Raw genomic sequence first — 19144 nt, forward strand, 5'->3', positions numbered from 1 at the left:
GGCCACTGCTGCTGAACAGAACAATTTGCGACTCCAGTAGCCAGGATAATGTGGCACGGCTACTGAAAATCATGTAGTATACAAAACGCCGCCTTCGACCTTCAGGCATTGGCTGTGAATTAAACACAGACAACCTGCTTGGCTGGGAATCCGAGGACCATAGGTCAGAACACAACGGTGGGCCTGTCCAGCAGCTAGGATAAGGCGGAGTTCCTCTAGAAATCTTCTCATAGCGAAAGAAGAGGCTTACCTGACTAGGCCTGCAGACTAGACATTAAAAAAGTCAGAACATTTGGGTCCTCTTCCAGGAAGCTTTGGGAATGAAAGAAAGAAACACCGACTGCTGCTTTCTGAAATAACGTTTCCTGAAGTCATGAAAACTACATATATAAGAAAGAAAGAACCTTACTTGAACAGCACAGACTAGATTAAAAGGCAGATAGGGATTAGAGAATGACACGGGGAAAAAATCTGTCCCCGTCACCGCCCCACCATCCTCTGCACCGCCCCGTCACCACCGTTCCCTTCACCGCCCCGTCACCGTCACCGCCATCCCTTTCACCGCCCCGTCACCACCACTGCCATCCCATTCACCGCCCCGTCACCGTCCCCGCTGCATCCATATAAGCCTTAGTACTATTACTTAGTACTTAGTAATATTTAGCTTATTCCTTTCTTATAAATCAAAGTTCCTGCTGCTGAACTAGAGAAAGAGATGTTCAGCTGGCAGAGCTTTGTTTATAAATTTTTATCAACACAACTAATATACTATTTTATCCTAAAGCAAAAAATAAATAAATAAATATAATTTTTTTTCTACCTTTGTTGTCTGGTTTCTGCTTTCCACATCTTCTCATTGAATTCCTTCCATCCACTGTGTGTCTTCTCTCTGCGTCTTCCATTTGCTGTTACTGTGCCTCTCCATTAACCCCCCCCCCCCCAATTGGTCTAGCACCCATCTTCTTCCCTCCGCTCCCGCATAGTCTGGCATCTGTCTTCTTCCCACTCTGTCTTCCACATTTCCCTTGGGGGTCTGTTCCTCTCCACCCTCCTTCAATGTCTGTTCTATTCCTTTCCACCACCACCCTTCCCTCCCTCCTTTACCATCTGTTCCTTTCTACTACCCTTCAGCTCCTCTCGCGTGGCCTATCTACCTTCCTTCCTCTTATTTTCATGGCACGTTACAATGTAATTTGTGCAAGCCACTGGAGCCTGCAAGCTCGGTCCCTGTCCCATCCCCACAAATCATCTCGCTTCTGTGCTCCTATTTTCTCCATTTCTAATATCTCCCCTATGTATCTGTCATTGCCCCCCCTGTGTCCATATACCATCCCCATGGCATGTCCCCTTTATGTCTCTGTCCCTATGCCCCATGCACATAATTTCCCCTCTTTCTGTTACCTTCCTGTGTCCAGATTTCCCCTATCTTCCTCTTCCATACCAGTGTGTCTCTTCTTTTCAACCCCATCTAGCTTTTTTCCTTCTTTCTTTCCCCCCCCCCCTGCTTCTAGCATCTGGCTCACCTGCCAGTCCTTCCCTTTCTTTCCTGCTGTGGGTTTTTCTTTCCGACTTCATCCCCTTGGCCCAGAATCCTTTCACTCCCTCCTTTCAATTTGAGCCGGGAACTCTAGCGATCGCACGATACCCGCAGCCACTACCTGCCTGCCCAATCGATCCTAGTGTTTAGCCAGCTCTCTCCCTTCTCCTCACCTTAGTTTATAGGTTTTCTTTTTCGGCGACCTGCACGCTTTCCCACAGAACCGCGCACGCGCAGCTGCTCAGTGTTCAATCTTCTGCTCTGCTGCAACTTCCTGTTTCCGGTTGCGTCAGAGCAGAAGATGAAACTGAGCAGCAGCGGGTGCGCGGCTCTCTGATAGCGTGCAGGTCGCCGAAAAAGAAAATCTACAAACTAAGGTGAGGAGAAGGGAGAGAGCTGGCTAAACACTAGAATCGATTGGGCAGGCGGGTGTGAGCTGCGGGGACCGCGCGATCCTTCATGCCTCACTGCGAGGAACAAGACCATTCACCGCCCCGCGGGCGGTGAATGGCCTTGTCCCCGTCGCCGCAGCGACTGCTAGTTTTCTTCCCCGTTTTCGGCGGGTGACCCGCGGCTAAAATGCGGTGGCCGCGGGTAAACCGCCTCCGTGTCATTCTCTAATAGGGATCTCTCAGAGAGGGAAAACACCAAACTCAATCTCCATGCAAGAGGTGCAAAGCATTCCAGAGAGAGTAGAAGACAGATAAGAAAGGACAAATACAGCTGCATTGGCCGGGAATCGAACCCAGGTCTCCCGCATGGCAAGCGAGAATTCTACCACTGAACCACCAATGCTCAGATGCTAAGAAGTCAGCTACAGTGTCACCTAGCAATGAGGGCCACTGCATCTGAACAGAACGATTTGCGACTCCAGTAGCCAGGATAATGTGGTGCGGCTACTGAAAATCATGTACTATACAAAACGTCGCCTTCGACCTTCAGGAATTGGCTGTGAATTAAATACGGACAACCTGCGTGGCTGGGAATCCCAGGACCATAGGTCAGAACACAACGGTGGGCCTGTCCAGCAGCTAGGATAAGGCGGCGTTCCTCTAGAAATCTTCTCATAGCGAGAGAAGGAGAGCCTTACCTGATTAGGCCTGCAGACTAGACATTAAGGAAGTCAGAACATTTGGGTCCTCTTCCAGGAAACTTTGGGAATGAAAGAAAGAAACACCGACTGCTGCTTTCTGAAATAACGTTTCCTGAAGTCATGAAAACTACGTACATAAGAAAGAAAGAACCTTACTTGAACAGCACAGACTAGATTAAAAGGCAGATAGGGATCTCTCAGAGAGGCAAAACACCAAACTCAATCTCCATGCAAGAGCTGCAAAGCATTCCAGAGAGAGTAGAAGACAGATAAGTAAGGACAAATACAGCTGCATTGGCCGGGAATCGAACCCAGGTCTCCCGCATGGCAAGCGAGAATTCTACCACTGAACCACCAATGCTCAGCTGTTAAGAAATCAGCCACAGTGTCACCTAGCAATGAGGGCCACTGCATCTGAACAGAACGATTTGCGACTCCAGTAGCCAGGATAAGGTGGCGCGCCTACTAGAAATCATGTAGTATACAAAACGCTGATTTTGACCTTCTGGCATTGGCTGTGAATTAAACACGGACAACTTGCGTGGCAGGGAATCCCAGGACTATTGGTCAGAACACTACGGTGGGCCGATCCAGCAGCCAGGATAAGGCGGCGTTCCTCTAGAAATTTTCTAATAGCGAGAGACGAAGAGGCTTACCTGACTAGGCCTGCAGACTAGACATTAAGGAAGTCAGAACATTTGGGTCCTCTTCCAGGAAGCTTTGGGAATGAAAGAAAGAAACACCGACTGCTGCTTTCTGAAATAACGTTTCCTGAAGTCATGAAAACTACATACATAAGAAAGAAAGAACCTTACTTGAACAGCACAGACTAGATTAAAAGGCAGATAGGGATCTCTCAGAGAGGCAAAACACCAAACTCAATCTCCAAGCAAGAGCTGCAAAGCATTCCAGAGAGAGTAGAAGACAGATATGAAAGGACAAATACAGCTGCATTGGCCAGGAATCGAACCCAGGTCTCCCACATGGCAAGCAAGAATTCTACCACTGAACCACCAATGCTCAGTTGTTAAGAAGTAAGCCACAGTGTCACCTAGCAATGAGGGCCACTGCATCTGAACAGAAAGATTTGCGACTCCAGTAGCCAGGATAATGTGGCGCGGCTACTGAAAATCATGTACTATACAAAACGTCGCCTTCGACCTTCAGGAATTGGCTGTGAATTAAATACGGACAACCTGCGTGGCTGGGAATCCCAGGACCATAGGTCAGAACACAACGGTGGGCCTGTCCAGCAGCTAGGATAAGGCGGCGTTCCTCTAGAAATCTTCTCATAGCGAGAGAAGGAGAGCCTTACCTGATTAGGCCTGCAGACTAGACATTAAGGAAGTCAGAACATTTGGGTCCTCTTCCAGGAAACTTTGGGAATGAAAGAAAGAAACACCGACTGCTGCTTTCTGAAATAACGTTTCCTAAAATCATGAAAACTACATACATAAGAAAGAAACAACCTTTCTTGAATAGCACAGACTAGATAGAAAGCTAGATAGGGATCTCTCAGAGAGACAAAACAACCAGCTCTATCTCCATGTTAGAGCTGCAAAGCATTCCAGAGAGAGTAGAAGATAAATAGTAAAGGACAAATACAGCTGCATTGGCTGGGAATCGAGCCCAGCTTCCTCATTGCAGGGGAGAATTCTACCACTGAACCACCAATGCTCAGCTGGTCAAAAGTTAGCCATAGCCTCACTTAGCAATGAGGGCCACTGCGTCTGAACAGAACTATTTGCGACTCCAGTAGCCAGGATAAGGTGGCGCGCCTACTAGAAATCATGTAGTATACAAAACGCTGATTTTGACCTTCTGGCATTGGCTGTGAATTAAACACGGACAACCTGCGTGGCAGGGAATCCCAGGACTATTGGTCAGAACACTACGGTGGGCCGGTCCAGCAGCCAGGATAAGGCGGCGTTCCTCTAGAAATTTTCTAATAGCGAGAGAAGAAGAGGCTTACCTGACTAGGCCTGCAGACTAGACATTAAGGAAGTCAGACCATTTGGGTCCTCTTCCAGGAAGCTTTGGGAATGAAAGAAAGAAACACCGACTGCTGCTTTCTGAAATAACGTTTCCTGAAGTCATGAAAACTACATACATAAGAAAGAAAGAACCTTACTTGAACAGCACAGACTAGATTGAAAGGCAGATAGGGATTAGAGAATGACACGGGGAAAAAATCTGTCCCCGTCACCGCCCCACCATCCTCTGCACCGCCCCGTCACCACCGTTCCCTTCACCGCCCCGTCACCGTCACCGCCATCCCTTTCACCGCCCCGTCACCGCCACTGCCATCCCATTCACCGCCCCGTCACCGTCCCCGCTGCATCCATATAAGCCTTAGTACTATTACTTAGTACTTAGTAATATTTAGCTTATTCCTTTCTTATAAATCAAAGTTCCTGCTGCTGAACTAGAGAAAGAGATGTTCAGCTGGCAGGGCTTTGTTTATAAATTTTTATCAACACAACTAATATACTATTTTATCCTAAAGCAAAAAATAAATAAATAAATTTAATTTTTTTTCTACCTTTGTTGTCTGGTTTCTGCTTTCCACATCTTCTCATTGAATTCCTTCCATCCACTGTGTGTCTTCTCTCTGCGTCTTCCATTTGCTGTTACTGTGCCTCTCCATTAACCCCCCCCCCAATTGGTCTAGCACCCATCTTCTTCCCTCCGCTCCCGCATAGTCTGGCATCTGTCTTCTTCCCACTCTGTCTTCCACATTTCCCTTGGGGGTCTGTTCCTCTCCACCCTCCTTCAATGTCTGTTCTATTCCTTTCCACCACCACCCTTCCCTCCCTCCTTTACCATCTGTTCCTTTCTACTACCCTTCAGCTCCTCTCGCGTGGCCTATCTACCTTCCTTCCTCTTATTTTCATGGCACGTTACAATGTAATTTGTGCAAGCCACTGGAGCCTGCAAGCTCGGTCCCTGTCCCATCCCCACAAACCATCTCGCTTCTGTGCTCCTATTTTCTCCATTTCTAATATCTCCCCTATGTATCTGTCATTGCCCCCCATGTGTCCATATACCATCCCCATGGCATGTCCCCTTTATGTCTCTGTCCCTATGCCCCATGCACATAATTTCCCCTCTTTCTGTTACCTTCCTGTGTCCAGATTTCCCCTATCTTCCTCTTCCATACCAGTGTGTCTCTTCTTTTCAACCCCATCTAGCTTTTTTCCTTCTTTCTTCCCCCCCCCCCCCTGCTTCTAGCATCTGGCTCACCTGCCAGTCCTTCCCTTTTTTTCCTGCTGTGGGTTTTTCTTTCCGACTTCATCCCCTTGGCCCAGAATCCTTTCACTCCCTCCTTCCAATTTGAGCCGGGAACTCTAGCGATCGCACGATACCCGCAGCCACTACCTGCCTGCCCAATCGATCCTAGTGTTTAGCCAGCTCTCTCCCTTCTCCTCACCTTAGTTTATAGGTTTTCTTTTTCGGCGACCTGCACGCTTTCCCAAAGAACCGCGCACGCGCGGCTGCTCAGTGTTCAATCTTCTGCTCTGCTGCAACTGCCTGTTTCCGGTTGCGTCAGAGCAGAAGATGAAACTGAGCAGCAGCGGGTGCGCGGCTCTCTGATAGCGTGCGGGTCGCCGAAAAAGAAAATCTACAAACTAAGGTGAGGAGAAGGGAGAGAGCTGGCTAAACACTAGAATCGATTGGGCAGGCGGGTGTGAGCTGCGGGGACCGCGCGATCCTTCATGCCTCACTGCGAGGAACAAGACCATTCACCGCCCCGCGGGCGGTGAATGGCCTTGTCCCCGTCGCTGCAGCGACTGCTAGTTTTCTTCCCCGTTTTCGGCGGGTGACCCGCGGCTAAAATGCGGTGGCCGCGGGTAAACCGCCTCCGTGTCATTCTCTAATAGGGATCTCTCAGAGAGGGAAAACACCAAACTCAATCTCCATGCAAGAGGTGCAAAGTATTCCAGAAAGAGTAGAAGACAGATAAGAAAGGACAAATACAGCTGCATTGGCCAGGAATCAAACCCAGGTCTCCCGCATAGCAAGCGAGAATTCTACCACTGAACCACCAATGCTCAGCTGTTAAAAAGTCAGCCACAGTGTCACCTAGCAATGAGGGACACTGCATCTGAACAGAACGATTTGCGACTCCAGTAGCCAGTATAATGTGGCGCGGCTACTGGAAATCATGTAGTATACAAAACGCCGCTTTCGACTTTCAGGCATTGGCTGTGAATTAAACACGGACAACCTGCGTGGCTGGGAATCCCAGGACCATTGGTCAGAACACTACGGTGTGCTGGTCCAGCAGCCAGGATAAGGCGGCGTTCCTCTAGAAATCTTCTCATAGCGAGAGAAGGAGAGCCTTACCTGATTAGGCCTGCAGACTAGACATTAAGGAAGTCAGAACATTTGGGTCCTCTTCTAGGAAACTTTGGGAATGAAAGAAAAAAACACCAACTGCTGTTTTCTGAAATAACGTTTCCTAAAATCATGAAAACTACATACATAAGAAAGAAACAACCTTTCTTGAATAGCACAGACTAGATAGAAAGCTAGATAGGGATCTCTCAGAGAGACAAAACAACCAGCTCTATCTCCATGCTAGAGCTGCAAAGCATTCCAGAGAGAGTAGAAGATAGATAGTAAAGGACAAATTCAGCTGCATTGGCCGGGAATCGAGCCCAGCTTCCTCATTGCAGGCGAGAATTCTACCACTGAACCACCAATGCTCAGCTGGTCAAAAGTTAGCCATAGCCTCACTTTGCAATGAGGGCCACTGCGTCTGAACAGAACTATTTGTGACTCCAGTAGCCAGGATAAGGTGGCGCGCCTACTAGAAATCATGTAGTATACAAAACGCTGATTTTGACCTTCTGGCATTGGCTGTGAATTAAACACGGACAACCTGCGTGGCAGGGAATCCCAGGACTATTGGTCAGAACACTACGGTGGGCCGGTCCAGCAGCCAGGATAAGGCGGCGTTCCTCTAGAAATTTTCTAATAGCGAGAGAAGAAGAGGCTTACCTGACTAGGCCTGCAGACTAGACATTAAGGAAGTCAGAACATTTGGGTCCTCTTCCAGGAAGCTTTGGGAATGAAAGAAAGAAACACCGACTGCTGCTTTCTGAAATAACGTTTCCTGAAGTCATGAAAACTACATACATAAGAAAGAAACAACCTTACTTGAACAGCACAGACTAGATTAAAAGGCAGATAGGGATCTCTCAGAGAGGCAAAACACCAAACTCAATCTCCATGCAAGAGCTGCAAAGCATTCCAGAGAGAGTAGAAGACAGATAAGAAAGGACAAATACAGCTGCATTGGCCGGGAATCGAACCCAGGTCTCCCGCATGGCAAGCGAGAATTCTACCACTGAACCACCAATGCTCAGATGCTAAGAAGTCAGCCACAGTGTCACCTAGCAATGAGGGCCACTGCATCTGAACAGAACGATTTGCGACTCCAGTAGCCAGGATAATGTGGTGCGGCTACTGAAAATCATGTACTATACAAAACGTCGCCTTCGACCTTCAGGAATTGGCTGTGAATTAAATACGGACAACCTGCGTGGCAGGGAATCCCAGGACTATTGGTCAGAACACTACGGTGGGCCGGTCCAGCAACCAGGATAAGGCGGCGTTCCTCTTGAAATTTTCTAATAGCGAGAGAAGAAGAGGCTTACCTGACTAGACCTGCAGACTAGACATTAAGGAAGTCAGAACATTTGGGTCCTCTTCCAGGAAGCTTTGGGAATGAAAGAAAGAAACACCGACTGCTGCTTTCTGAAATAACGTTTCCTCAAGTCAGGAAAACTACATACATAAGAAAGAAACAACCTTACTTGAACAGCATAGACTAGATTGAAAGGCAGATAGGGATCTCTCAGAGAGGCAAAATACCCCACTCAGTCTCAATGCAAGAGCTGCAAAGCATTCCAGAGAGAGTAGAAGACAGATAAGAAAGGACAAATACAGCTGCATTGGCCGGGAATCGAACCCGGGTCTCCCACATGGCAAGCGAGAATTCTACCACTGAAACACCAATGCTCAGTTGTTAAGAATTAAGCCACAGTGTCACCTAGCAATGAGGGCCACTGCTGCTGAACAGAACGATTTGCGACTCCAGTAGCCAGGATAATGTGGCACGGCTACTGAAAATCATGTAGTATACAAAACGCCGCCTTCGACCTTCAGGCATTGGCTGTGAATTAAACACAGACAACCTGCGTGGCTGGGAATCCGAGGACCATAGGTCAGAACACAATGGTGGGCCTGTCCAGCAGCTAGGATAAGGCGGCGTTCCTCTAGAAATCTTCTCATAGCGAGAGAAGAGGATTATCTGACTAGGCCTGCAGACTAGACATTAAAAAAGTCAGAACATTTGGGTCCTCTTCCAGGAAGCTTTGGGAATGAAAGAAAGAAACACCGACTGCTGCTTTCTGAAATAACGTATCCTGAAGTCATGAAAACTACATACATAAGAAAGAAAGAACCTTACTTGAACAGCACAGACTAGATTAAAAGGCAGATAGGGATCTCTCAGAGAGGCAAAACACCAAACTCAATCTCCATGCAAGAGCTGCAAAGCATTCCAGAGAGAGAAGAAGACAGATAAGAAAGGACAAATACAGCTGCATTGGCAGGGAATTGAACCCAGGTCTTCCACGGCAAGCGAGAATTCTACCACTGAACCACCAATGCTCAGCTGGTCAAAAGTTAGCCATAGCCTCACTTAGCAATGAGGGCCACTGCGTCTGAACAGAACTATTTGCGACTCCAGTAGCCAGGATAAGGTGGCGCGCCTACTAGAAATCATGTAGTATACAAAACGCTGATTTTGACCTTCTGGCATTGGCTGTGAATTAAACACGGACAACTTGCGTGGCAGGGAATCCCAGGACTATTGGTCAGAACACTACGGTGGGCCGATCCAGCAGCCAGGATAAGGCGGCGTTCCTCTAGAAATTTTCTAATAGCGAGAGAAGAAGAGGCTTACCTGACTAGGCCTGCAGACTAGACATTAAGGAAGTCAGAACATTTGGGTCCTCTTCCAGGAAGCTTTGGGAATGAAAGAAAGAAACACCGACTGCTGCTTTCTGAAATAACGTTTCCTGAAGTCATGAAAACTACATACATAAGAAAGAAACAACCTTACTTGAACAGCACAGACTAGATTAAAAGGCAGATAGGGATCTCTCAGAGAGGCAAAACACCAAACTCAATCTCCATGCAAGAGCTGCAAAGCAGTCCAGAGAGAGTAGAAGACAGATAAGTAAGGACAAATACAGCTGCATTGGCCGGGAATCAAACCAAGGTCTCCCGCATGGCAAGCGAGAATTCTACCACTGAACCACCAATGCTCAGCTGTTAAGAAATCAGCCACAGTGTCACCTACCAATGAGGGCCACTGCATCTGAACAGAACGATTTGCGACTCCAGTAGCCAGGATAATGTGGCGCGGCTACTGAAAATCATGTACTATACAAAACGCCGCCTTCGACCTTCAGGCATTGGCTGTGAATTAAACACAGACAACCTGCGTGGCTGGGAATCCGAGGACCATAGGTCAGAACACAACGGTGGGCCTGTCCAGCAGCTAGGATAAGGCGGCGTTCCTCTAGAAATCTTCTCATAGCGAGAGAAGGAGAGGCTTACCTGATTAGGCCTGCAGACTAGACATTAGGGAAGTCAGAACATTTGGGTCCTCTTCCAGGAAACTTTGGGAATGAAAGAAAAAAACACCAACTGCTGTTTTCTGAAATAACGTTTCCTAAAATCATGAAAACTGCATACATAAGAAAGAAACAACCTTTCTTGAATAGCACAGACTAGATAGAAAGCTAGATAGGGATCTCTCAGAGAGACAAAACAACCAGCTCTATCTCCATGTTAGAGCTGCAAAGCATTCCAGAGAGAGTAGAAGATAAATAGTAAAGGACAAATACAGCTGCATTGGCTGGGAATCGAGCCCAGCTTTCTCATTGCAGGGGAGAATTCTACCACTGAACCACCAATGCTCAGCTGGTCAAAAGTTAGCCATAGCCTCACTTAGCAATGAGGGCCACTGCGTCTGAACAGAACTATTTGCGACTCCAGTAGCCAGGATAAGGTGGCACACCTACTAGAAATCATGTAGTATACAAAACGCTGATTTTGACCTTCTGGCATTGGCTGTGAATTAAACACGGACAACCTGCGTGGCAGGGAATCCCAGGACTATTGGTCAGAACACTACGGTGGGCCGGTCCAGCAGCCAGGATAAGGCGGCGTTCCTCTAGAAATTTTCTAATAGCGAGAGAAGAAGAGGCTTACCTGACTAGGCCTGCAGACTAGACATTAAGGAAGTCAGAACATTTGGGTCCTCTTCCAGGAAGCTTTGGGAATGAAAGAAAGAAACACCGACTGCTGCTTTCTGAAATAACGTTTCCTGAAGTCATGAAAACTACATACATAAGAAAGAAAGAACCTTACTTGAACAGCACAGACTAGATTGAAAGGCAGATAGGGATTAGAGAATGACACGGGGAAAAAATCTGTCCCCGTCACCGCCCCACCATCCTCTGCACCGCCCCGTCACCACCGTTCCCTTCACCGCCCCGTCACCGTCACCGCCATCCCTTTCACCGCCCCTGCCATCCCATTCACCGCCCCCGCTGCATCCATATAAGCCTTAGTACTATTACTTAGTACTTAGTAATATTTAGCTTATTCCTTTCTTATAAATCAAAGTTCCTGCTGCTGAACTAGAGAAAGAGATGTTCAGCTGGCAGGGCTTTTTTTATAAATTTTTATCAACACAACTAATATACTATTTTATCCTAAAGCAAAAAATAAATAAATAAATATAATTTTTTTTCTACCTTTGTTGTCTGGTTTCTGCTTTCCACTTCTTCTCATTGAATTCCTTCCATCCACTGTGTGTCTTCTCTCTGCGTCTTCCATTTGCTGTTACTGTGCCTCTCCATTAACCCCCCCCCCCAATTGGTCTAGCACCCACCTTCTTCCCTCCGCTCCCGCATAGTCTGGCATCTGTCTTCTTCCCACTCTGTCTTCCACATTTCCCTTGGGGGTCTGTTCCTCTCCACCCTCCTTCAATGTCTGTTCTATTCCTTTCCACCACCACCCTTCCCTCCCTCCTTTACCATCTGTTCCTTTCTACTACCCTTCAGCTCCTCTCGCGTGGCCTCTCTACCTTCCTTCCTCTTATTTTCATGGCACGTTACAATGTAATTTGTGCAAGCCACTGGAGCCTGCAAGCTCGGTCCCTGTCCCATCCCCACAAACCATCTCGCTTCTGTGCTCCTATTTTCTCCATTTCTAATATCTCCCCTATGTATCTGTCATTGCCCCCCATGTGTCCATATACCATCCCCATGGCATGTCCCCTTTATGTCTCTGTCCCTATGCCCCATGCACATAATTTCCCCTCTTTCTGTTACCTTCCTGTGTCCAGATTTCCCCTATCTTCCTCTTCCATACCAGTGTGTCTCTTCTTTTCAACCCCATCTAGCTTTTTTCCTTCTTTCTTCCCCCCCCCCCTGCTTCTAGCATCTGGCTCACCTGCCAGTCCTTCCCTTTCTTTCCTGCTGTGGGTTTTTCTTTCCGACTTCATCCCCTTGGCCCAGAATCCTTTCACTCCCTCCTTCCAATTTGAGCCGGGAACTCTAGCGATCGCACGATACCCGCAGCCACTACCTGCCTGCCCAATCGATCCTAGTGTTTAGCCAGCTCTCTCCCTTCTCCTCACCTTAGTTTATAGGTTTTCTTTTTCGGCGACCTGCACGCTTTCCCAAAGAACCGCGCACGCGCGGCTGCTCAGTGTTCAATCTTCTGCTCTGCTGCAACTTCCTGTTTCCGGTTGCGTCAGAGCAGAAGATGAAACTGAGCAGCAGCTGGTGCGCGGCTCTCTGATAGCGTGCGGGTCGCCGAAAAAGAAAATCTACAAACTAAGGTGAGGAGAAGGGAGAGAGCTGGCTAAACACTAGAATCGATTGGGCAGGCGGGTGTGAGCTGCGGGGACCGCGCGATCCTTCATGCCTCACTGCGAGGAACAAGACCATTCACCGCCCCGCGGGCGGTGAATGGCCTTGTCCCCGTCGCTGCAGCGACTGCTAGTTTTCTTCCCCGTTTTCGGCGAGTGACCCGCGGCTAAAATGCGGTGGCCGCGGGTAAACCGCCTCCGTGTCATTCTCTAATAGGGATCTCTCAGAGAGGGAAAACACCAAACTCAATCTCCATGCAAGAGGTGCAAAGTATTCCTGAAAGAGTAGAAGACAGATAAGAAAGGACAAATACAGCTGCATTGGCCGGGAATCAAACCCAGGTCTCCCGCATAGCAAGCGAGAATTCTACCACTGAACCACCAATGCTCAGCTGTTAAAAAGTCAGCCACAGTGTCACCTAGCAATGAGGGACACTGCATCTGAACAGAACGATTTGCGACTCCAGTAGCCAGTATAATGTGGCGCGGCTACTGGAAATCATGTAGTATACAAAACGCCGCTTTCGACTTTCAGGCATTGGCTGTGAATTAAACACGGACAACCTGCGTGGCTGGGAATCCCAGGACCATTGGTCAGAACACTACGGTGTGCCGGTCCAGCAGCCAGGATAAGGCGGCGTTCCTCTAGAAATCTTCTCATAGCGAGAGAAGAAGAGGCTTACCTGATTAGGCCTGCAGACTAGACATTAAAGAAGTCAGAACCTTTGGGTCCTCTACCAAGAAGCTTTGGGAATGAAAGAAAAAAACACCAACTGCTGTTCTCTGAAATAACGTTTCCTAAAATCATGAAAACTACATACATAAGAAAGAAACAACCTTTCTTGAATAGCACAGACTAGATAGAAAGCTAGATAGGGATCTCTCAGAGAGACAAAACAACCAGCTCTATCTCCAAAGCATTCCAGAGAGAGTAGAAGATAGATAGTAAAGGACAAATTCAGCTGCATTGGCCGGGAATCGAGCCCAGCTTCCTCATTGCAGGCGAGAATTCTACCACTGAACCACCAATGCTCAGCTGGTCAAAAGTTAGCCATAGCCTCACTTAGCAATGAGGGCCACTGCGTCTGAACAGAACTATTTGTGACTCCAGTAGCCAGGATAAGGTGGCGCGCCTACTAGAAATCATGTAGTATACAAAACGCTGATTTTGACCTTCTGGCATTGGCTGTGAATTAAACACGGACAACCTGCGTGGCAGGGAATCCCAGGACTATTGGTCAGAACACTACGGTGGGCCGGTCCAGCAGCCAGGATAAGGCGGCGTTCCTCTAGAAATTTTCTAATAGCGAGAGAAGAAGAGGCTTACCTGACTAGGCCTGCAGACTAGACATTAAGGAAGTCAGAACATTTGGGTCCTCTTCCAGGAAGCTTTGGGAATGAAAGAAAGAAACACCGACTGCTGCTTTCTGAAATAACGTTTCCTGAAGTCATGAAAACTACATACATAAGAAAGAAACAACCTTACTTGAACAGCACAGACTAGATTAAAAGGCAGATAGGGATCTCTCAGAGAGGCAAAACACCAAACTCAATCTCCATGCAAGAGCTGCAAAGCATTCCAGAGAGAGTAGAAGACAGATAAGAAAGGACAAATACAGCTGCATTGGCCGGGAATCGAACCCAGGTCTCCCGCATGGCAAGCGAGAATTCTACCACTGAACCACCAATGCTCAGATGCTAAGAAGTCAGCCACAGTGTCACCTAGCAATGAGGGCCACTGCATCTGAACAGAACGATTTGCGACTCCAGTAGCCAGGATAATGTGGCGCGGCTACTGAAAATCATGTACTATACAAAACGCCGCCTTCGACCTTCAGGCATTGGCTGTGAATTAAACACAGACAACCTGCGTGGCTGGGAATCCGAGGACCATAGGTCAGAACACAACGGTGGGCCTGTCCAGCAGCTAGGATAAGGCGGCGTTCCTCTAGAAATCTTCTCATAGCGAGAGAAGGAGAGGCTTACCTGATTAGGCCTGCAGACTAGACATTAGGGAAGTCAGAACATTTGGGTCCTCTTCCAGGAAACTTTGGGAATGAAAGAAAAAAACACCAACTGCTGTTTTCTGAAATAACGTTTCCTAAAATCATGAAAACTGCATACATAAGAAAGAAACAACCTTTCTTGAATAGCACAGACTAGATAGAAAGCTAGATAGGGATCTCTCAGAGAGACAAAACAACCAGCTCTATCTCCATGTTAGAGCTGCAAAGCATTCCAGAGAGAGTAGAAGATAAATAGTAAAGGACAAATACAGCTGCATTGGCTGGGAATCGAGCCCAGCTTTCTCATTGCAGGGGAGAATTCTACCACTGAACCACCAATGCTCAGCTGGTCAAAAGTTAGCCATAGCCTCACTTAGCAATGAGGGCCACTGCGTCTGAACAGAACTATTTGCGACTCCAGTAGCCAGGATAAGGTGGCACACCTACTAGAAATCATGTAGTATACAAAACGCTGATTTTGACCTTCTGGCATTGGCTGTGAATTAAACACGGACAACCTGCGTGGCAGGGAATCCCAGGACTATTGGTCAGAACACTACGGTGGGCCGGTCCAGCAGCCAGGATAAGGCGGCGTTCCTCTAGAAATTTTCTAATAGCGAGAGAAGAAGAGGCTTACCTGACTAGGCCTGCAGACTAGACATTAAGGAAGTCAGAACATTTGGGTCCTCTTCCAGGAAGCTTTGGGAATGAAAGAAAGAAACACCGACTGCTGCTTTCTGAAATAACGTTTCCTGAAGTCATGAAAACTACATACATAAGAAAGAAAGAACCTTACTTGAACAGCACAGACTAGATTGAAAGGCAGATAGGGATTAGAGAATGACACGGGGAAAAAATCTGTCCCCGTCACCGCCCCACCATCCTCTGCACCGCCCCGTCACCACCGTTCCCTTCACCGCCCCGTCACCGTCACCGCCATCCCTTTCACCGCCCCTGCCATCCCATTCACCGCCCCCCGCTGCATCCATATAAGCCTTAGTACTATTACTTAGTACTTAGTAATATTTAGCTTATTCCTTTCTTATAAATCAAAGTTCCTGCTGCTGAACTAGAGAAAGAGATGTTCAGCTGGCAGGGCTTTTTTTATAAATTTTTATCAACACAACTAATATACTATTTTATCCTAAAGCAAAAAATAAATAAATAAATATAATTTTTTTTCTACCTTTGTTGTCTGGTTTCTGCTTTCCACTTCTTCTCATTGAATTCCTTCCATCCACTGTGTGTCTTCTCTCTGCGTCTTCCATTTGCTGTTACTGTGCCTCTCCATTAACCCCCCCCCCCAATTGGTCTAGCACCCACCTTCTTCCCTCCGCTCCCCCATAGTCTGGCATCTGTCTTCTTCCCACTCTGTCTTCCACATTTCCCTTGGGGGTCTGTTCCTCTCCACCCTCCTTCAATGTCTGTTCTATTCCTTTCCACCACCACCCTTCCCTCCCTCCTTTACCATCTGTTCCTTTCTACTACCCTTCAGCTCCTCTCGCGTGGCCTCTCTACCTTCCTTCCTCTTATTTTCATGGCACGTTACAATGTAATTTGTGCAAGCCACTGGAGCCTGCAAGCTCGGTCCCTGTCCCATCCCCACAAACCATCTCGCTTCTGTGCTCCTATTTTCTCCATTTCTAATATCTCCCCTATGTATCTGTCATTGCCCCCCATGTGTCCATATACCATCCCCATGGCATGTCCCCTTTATGTCTCTGTCCCTATGCCCCATGCACATAATTTCCCCTCTTTCTGTTACCTTCCTGTGTCCAGATTTCCCCTATCTTCCTCTTCCATACCAGTGTGTCTCTTCTTTTCAACCCCATCTAGCTTTTTTCCCTCTTTCTTCCCCCCCCCCCTGCTTCTAGCATCTGGCTCACCTGCCAGTCCTTCCCTTTCTTTCCTGCTGTGGGTTTTTCTTTCCGACTTCATCCCCTTGGCCCAGAATCCTTTCACTCCCTCCTTCCAATTTGAGCCGGGAACTCTAGCGATCGCACGATACCCGCAGCCACTACCTGCCTGCCCAATCGATCCTAGTGTTTAGCCAGCTCTCTCCCTTCTCCTCACCTTAGTTTATAGGTTTTCTTTTTCGGCGACCTGCACGCTTTCCCAAAGAACCGCGCACGCGCGGCTGCTCAGTGTTCAATCTTCTGCTCTGCTGCAACTTCCTGTTTCCGGTTGCGTCAGAGCAGAAGATGAAACTGAGCAGCAGCTGGTGCGCGGCTCTCTGATAGCGTGCGGGTCGCCGAAAAAGAAAATCTACAAACTAAGGTGAGGAGAAGGGAGAGAGCTGGCTAAACACTAGAATCGATTGGGCAGGCGGGTGTGAGCTGCGGGGACCGCGCGATCCTTCATGCCTCACTGCGAGGAACAAGACCATTCACCGCCCCGCGGGCGGTGAATGGCCTTGTCCCCGTCGCTGCAGCGACTGCTAGTTTTCTTCCCCCGTTTTCGGCGAGTGACCCGCGGCTAAAATGCGGTGGCCGCGGGTAAACCGCCTCCGTGTCATTCTCTAATAGGGATCTCTCAGAGAGGGAAAACACCAAACTCAATCTCCATGCAAGAGGTGCAAAGTATTCCTGAAAGAGTAGAAGACAGATAAGAAAGGACAAATACAGCTGCATTGGCCGGGAATCAAACCCAGGTCTCCCGCATAGCAAGCGAGAATTCTACCACTGAACCACCAATGCTCAGCTGTTAAAAAGTCAGCCACAGTGTCACCTAGCAATGAGGGACACTGCATCTGAACAGAACGATTTGCGACTCCAGTAGCCAGTATAATGTGGCGCGGCTACTGGAAATCATGTAGTATACAAAACGCCGCTTTCGACTTTCAGGCATTGGCTGTGAATTAAACACGGACAACCTGCGTGGCTGGGAATCCCAGGACCATTGGTCAGAACACTACGGTGTGCCGGTCCAGCAGCCAGGATAAGGCGGCGTTCCTCTAGAAATCTTCTCATAGCGAGAGAAGAAGAGGCTTACCTGATTAGGCCTGCAGACTAGACATTAAAGAAGTCAGAACCTTTGGGTCCTCTACCAAGAAGCTTTGGGAATGAAAGAAAAAAACACCAACTGCTGTTCTCTGAAATAACGTTTCCTAAAATCATGAAAACTACATACATAAGAAAGAAACAACCTTTCTTGAATAGCACAGACTAGATAGAAAGCTAGATAGGGATCTCTCAGAGAGACAAAACAACCAGCTCTATCTCCAAAGCATTCCAGAGAGAGTAGAAGATAGATAGTAAAGGACAAATTCAGCTGCATTGGCCGGGAATCGAGCCCAGCTTCCTCATTGCAGGCGAGAATTCTACCACTGAACCACCAATGCTCAGCTGGTCAAAAGTTAGCCATAGCCTCACTTAGCAATGAGGGCCACTGCGTCTGAACAGAACTATTTGTGACTCCAGTAGCCAGGATAAGGTGGCGCGCCTACTAGAAATCATGTAGTATACAAAACGCTGATTTTGACCTTCTGGCATTGGCTGTGAATTAAACACGGACAACCTGCGTGGCAGGGAATCCCAGGACTATTGGTCAGAACACTACGGTGGGCCGGTCCAGCAGCCAGGATAAGGCGGCGTTCCTCTAGAAATTTTCTAATAGCGAGAGAAGAAGAGGCTTACCTGACTAGGCCTGCAGACTAGACATTAAGGAAGTCAGAACATTTGGGTCCTCTTCCAGGAAGCTTTGGGAATGAAAGAAAGAAACACCGACTGCTGCTTTCTGAAATAACGTTTCCTGAAGTCATGAAAACTACATACATAAGAAAGAAACAACCTTACTTGAACAGCACAGACTAGATTAAAAGGCAGATAGGGATCTCTCAGAGAGGCAAAACACCAAACTCAATCTCCATGCAAGAGCTGCAAAGCATTCCAGAGAGAGTAGAAGACAGATAAGAAAGGACAAATACAGCTGCATTGGCCGGGAATCGAACCCAGGTCTCCCGCATGGCAAGCGAGAATTCTACCACTGAACCACCAATGCTCAGATGCTAAGAAGTCAGCCACAGTGTCACCTAGCAATGAGGGCCACTGCATCTGAACAGAACGATTTGCGACTCCAGTAGCCAGGATAATGTGGTGCGGCTACTGAAAATCATGTACTATACAAAACGTCGCCTTCGACCTTCAGGAATTGGCTGTGAATTAAATACGGACAACCTGCGTGGCTGGGAATCCCAGGACCATAGGTCAGAACACAACGGTGGGCCTGTCCAGCAGCTAGGATAAGGCGGCGTTCCTCTAGAAATCTTCTCATAGCGAGAGAAGGAGAGCCTTACCTGATTAGGCCTGCAGACTAGACATTAAGGAAGTCAGAACATTTGGGTCCTCTTCCAGGAAACTTTGGGAATGAAAGAAAGAAACACCGACTGCTGCTTTCTGAAATAACGTTTCCTGAAGTCATGAAAACTACGTACATAAGAAAGAAAGAACCTTACTTGAACAGCACAGACTAGATTAAAAGGCAGATAGGGATCTCTCAGAGAGGCAAAACACCAAACTCAATCTCCATGCAAGAGCTGCAAAGCATTC

The 19144-nt window shown here is 47.8% G+C and overlaps 11 non-coding genes across 11 annotated transcripts; all 11 read right to left on the reverse strand.

Annotated features, from left to right (window-relative positions):
* Nucleotides 1-2261: 2261 nt before the first annotated feature.
* Nucleotides 2262-2332, reverse strand: TRNAG-GCC. Its single transcript has one exon. It is a non-coding gene; the product is annotated as a tRNA-Gly (tRNA).
* Nucleotides 2333-2920: 588 nt separating this feature from the next.
* TRNAG-GCC lies at nucleotides 2921-2991 on the reverse strand. The gene has a single exon. It is a non-coding gene; the product is annotated as a tRNA-Gly (tRNA).
* A 588-nt stretch (nucleotides 2992-3579) lies between these two features.
* On the reverse strand, nucleotides 3580-3650 carry TRNAG-GCC. Its single transcript has one exon. It is a non-coding gene; the product is annotated as a tRNA-Gly (tRNA).
* Nucleotides 3651-6611: 2961 nt separating this feature from the next.
* On the reverse strand, nucleotides 6612-6682 carry TRNAS-GCU. The gene has a single exon. It is a non-coding gene; the product is annotated as a tRNA-Ser (tRNA).
* Nucleotides 6683-7927: 1245 nt separating this feature from the next.
* Nucleotides 7928-7998, reverse strand: TRNAG-GCC. The gene has a single exon. It is a non-coding gene; the product is annotated as a tRNA-Gly (tRNA).
* Nucleotides 7999-8586: 588 nt separating this feature from the next.
* Nucleotides 8587-8657, reverse strand: TRNAG-GCC. The gene has a single exon. It is a non-coding gene; the product is annotated as a tRNA-Gly (tRNA).
* A 1242-nt stretch (nucleotides 8658-9899) lies between these two features.
* On the reverse strand, nucleotides 9900-9970 carry TRNAG-GCC. The gene has a single exon. It is a non-coding gene; the product is annotated as a tRNA-Gly (tRNA).
* Nucleotides 9971-12908: 2938 nt separating this feature from the next.
* Nucleotides 12909-12979, reverse strand: TRNAS-GCU. The gene has a single exon. It is a non-coding gene; the product is annotated as a tRNA-Ser (tRNA).
* Nucleotides 12980-14211: 1232 nt separating this feature from the next.
* TRNAG-GCC lies at nucleotides 14212-14282 on the reverse strand. Its single transcript has one exon. It is a non-coding gene; the product is annotated as a tRNA-Gly (tRNA).
* A 2940-nt stretch (nucleotides 14283-17222) lies between these two features.
* Nucleotides 17223-17293, reverse strand: TRNAS-GCU. Its single transcript has one exon. It is a non-coding gene; the product is annotated as a tRNA-Ser (tRNA).
* Nucleotides 17294-18525: 1232 nt separating this feature from the next.
* On the reverse strand, nucleotides 18526-18596 carry TRNAG-GCC. The gene has a single exon. It is a non-coding gene; the product is annotated as a tRNA-Gly (tRNA).
* Nucleotides 18597-19144: the final 548 nt, after the last annotated feature.

Source organism: Geotrypetes seraphini, chromosome 4, assembly GCF_902459505.1.
Source record: "Geotrypetes seraphini chromosome 4, aGeoSer1.1, whole genome shotgun sequence".
Taxonomy (NCBI): domain Eukaryota; kingdom Metazoa; phylum Chordata; class Amphibia; order Gymnophiona; family Dermophiidae; genus Geotrypetes; species Geotrypetes seraphini.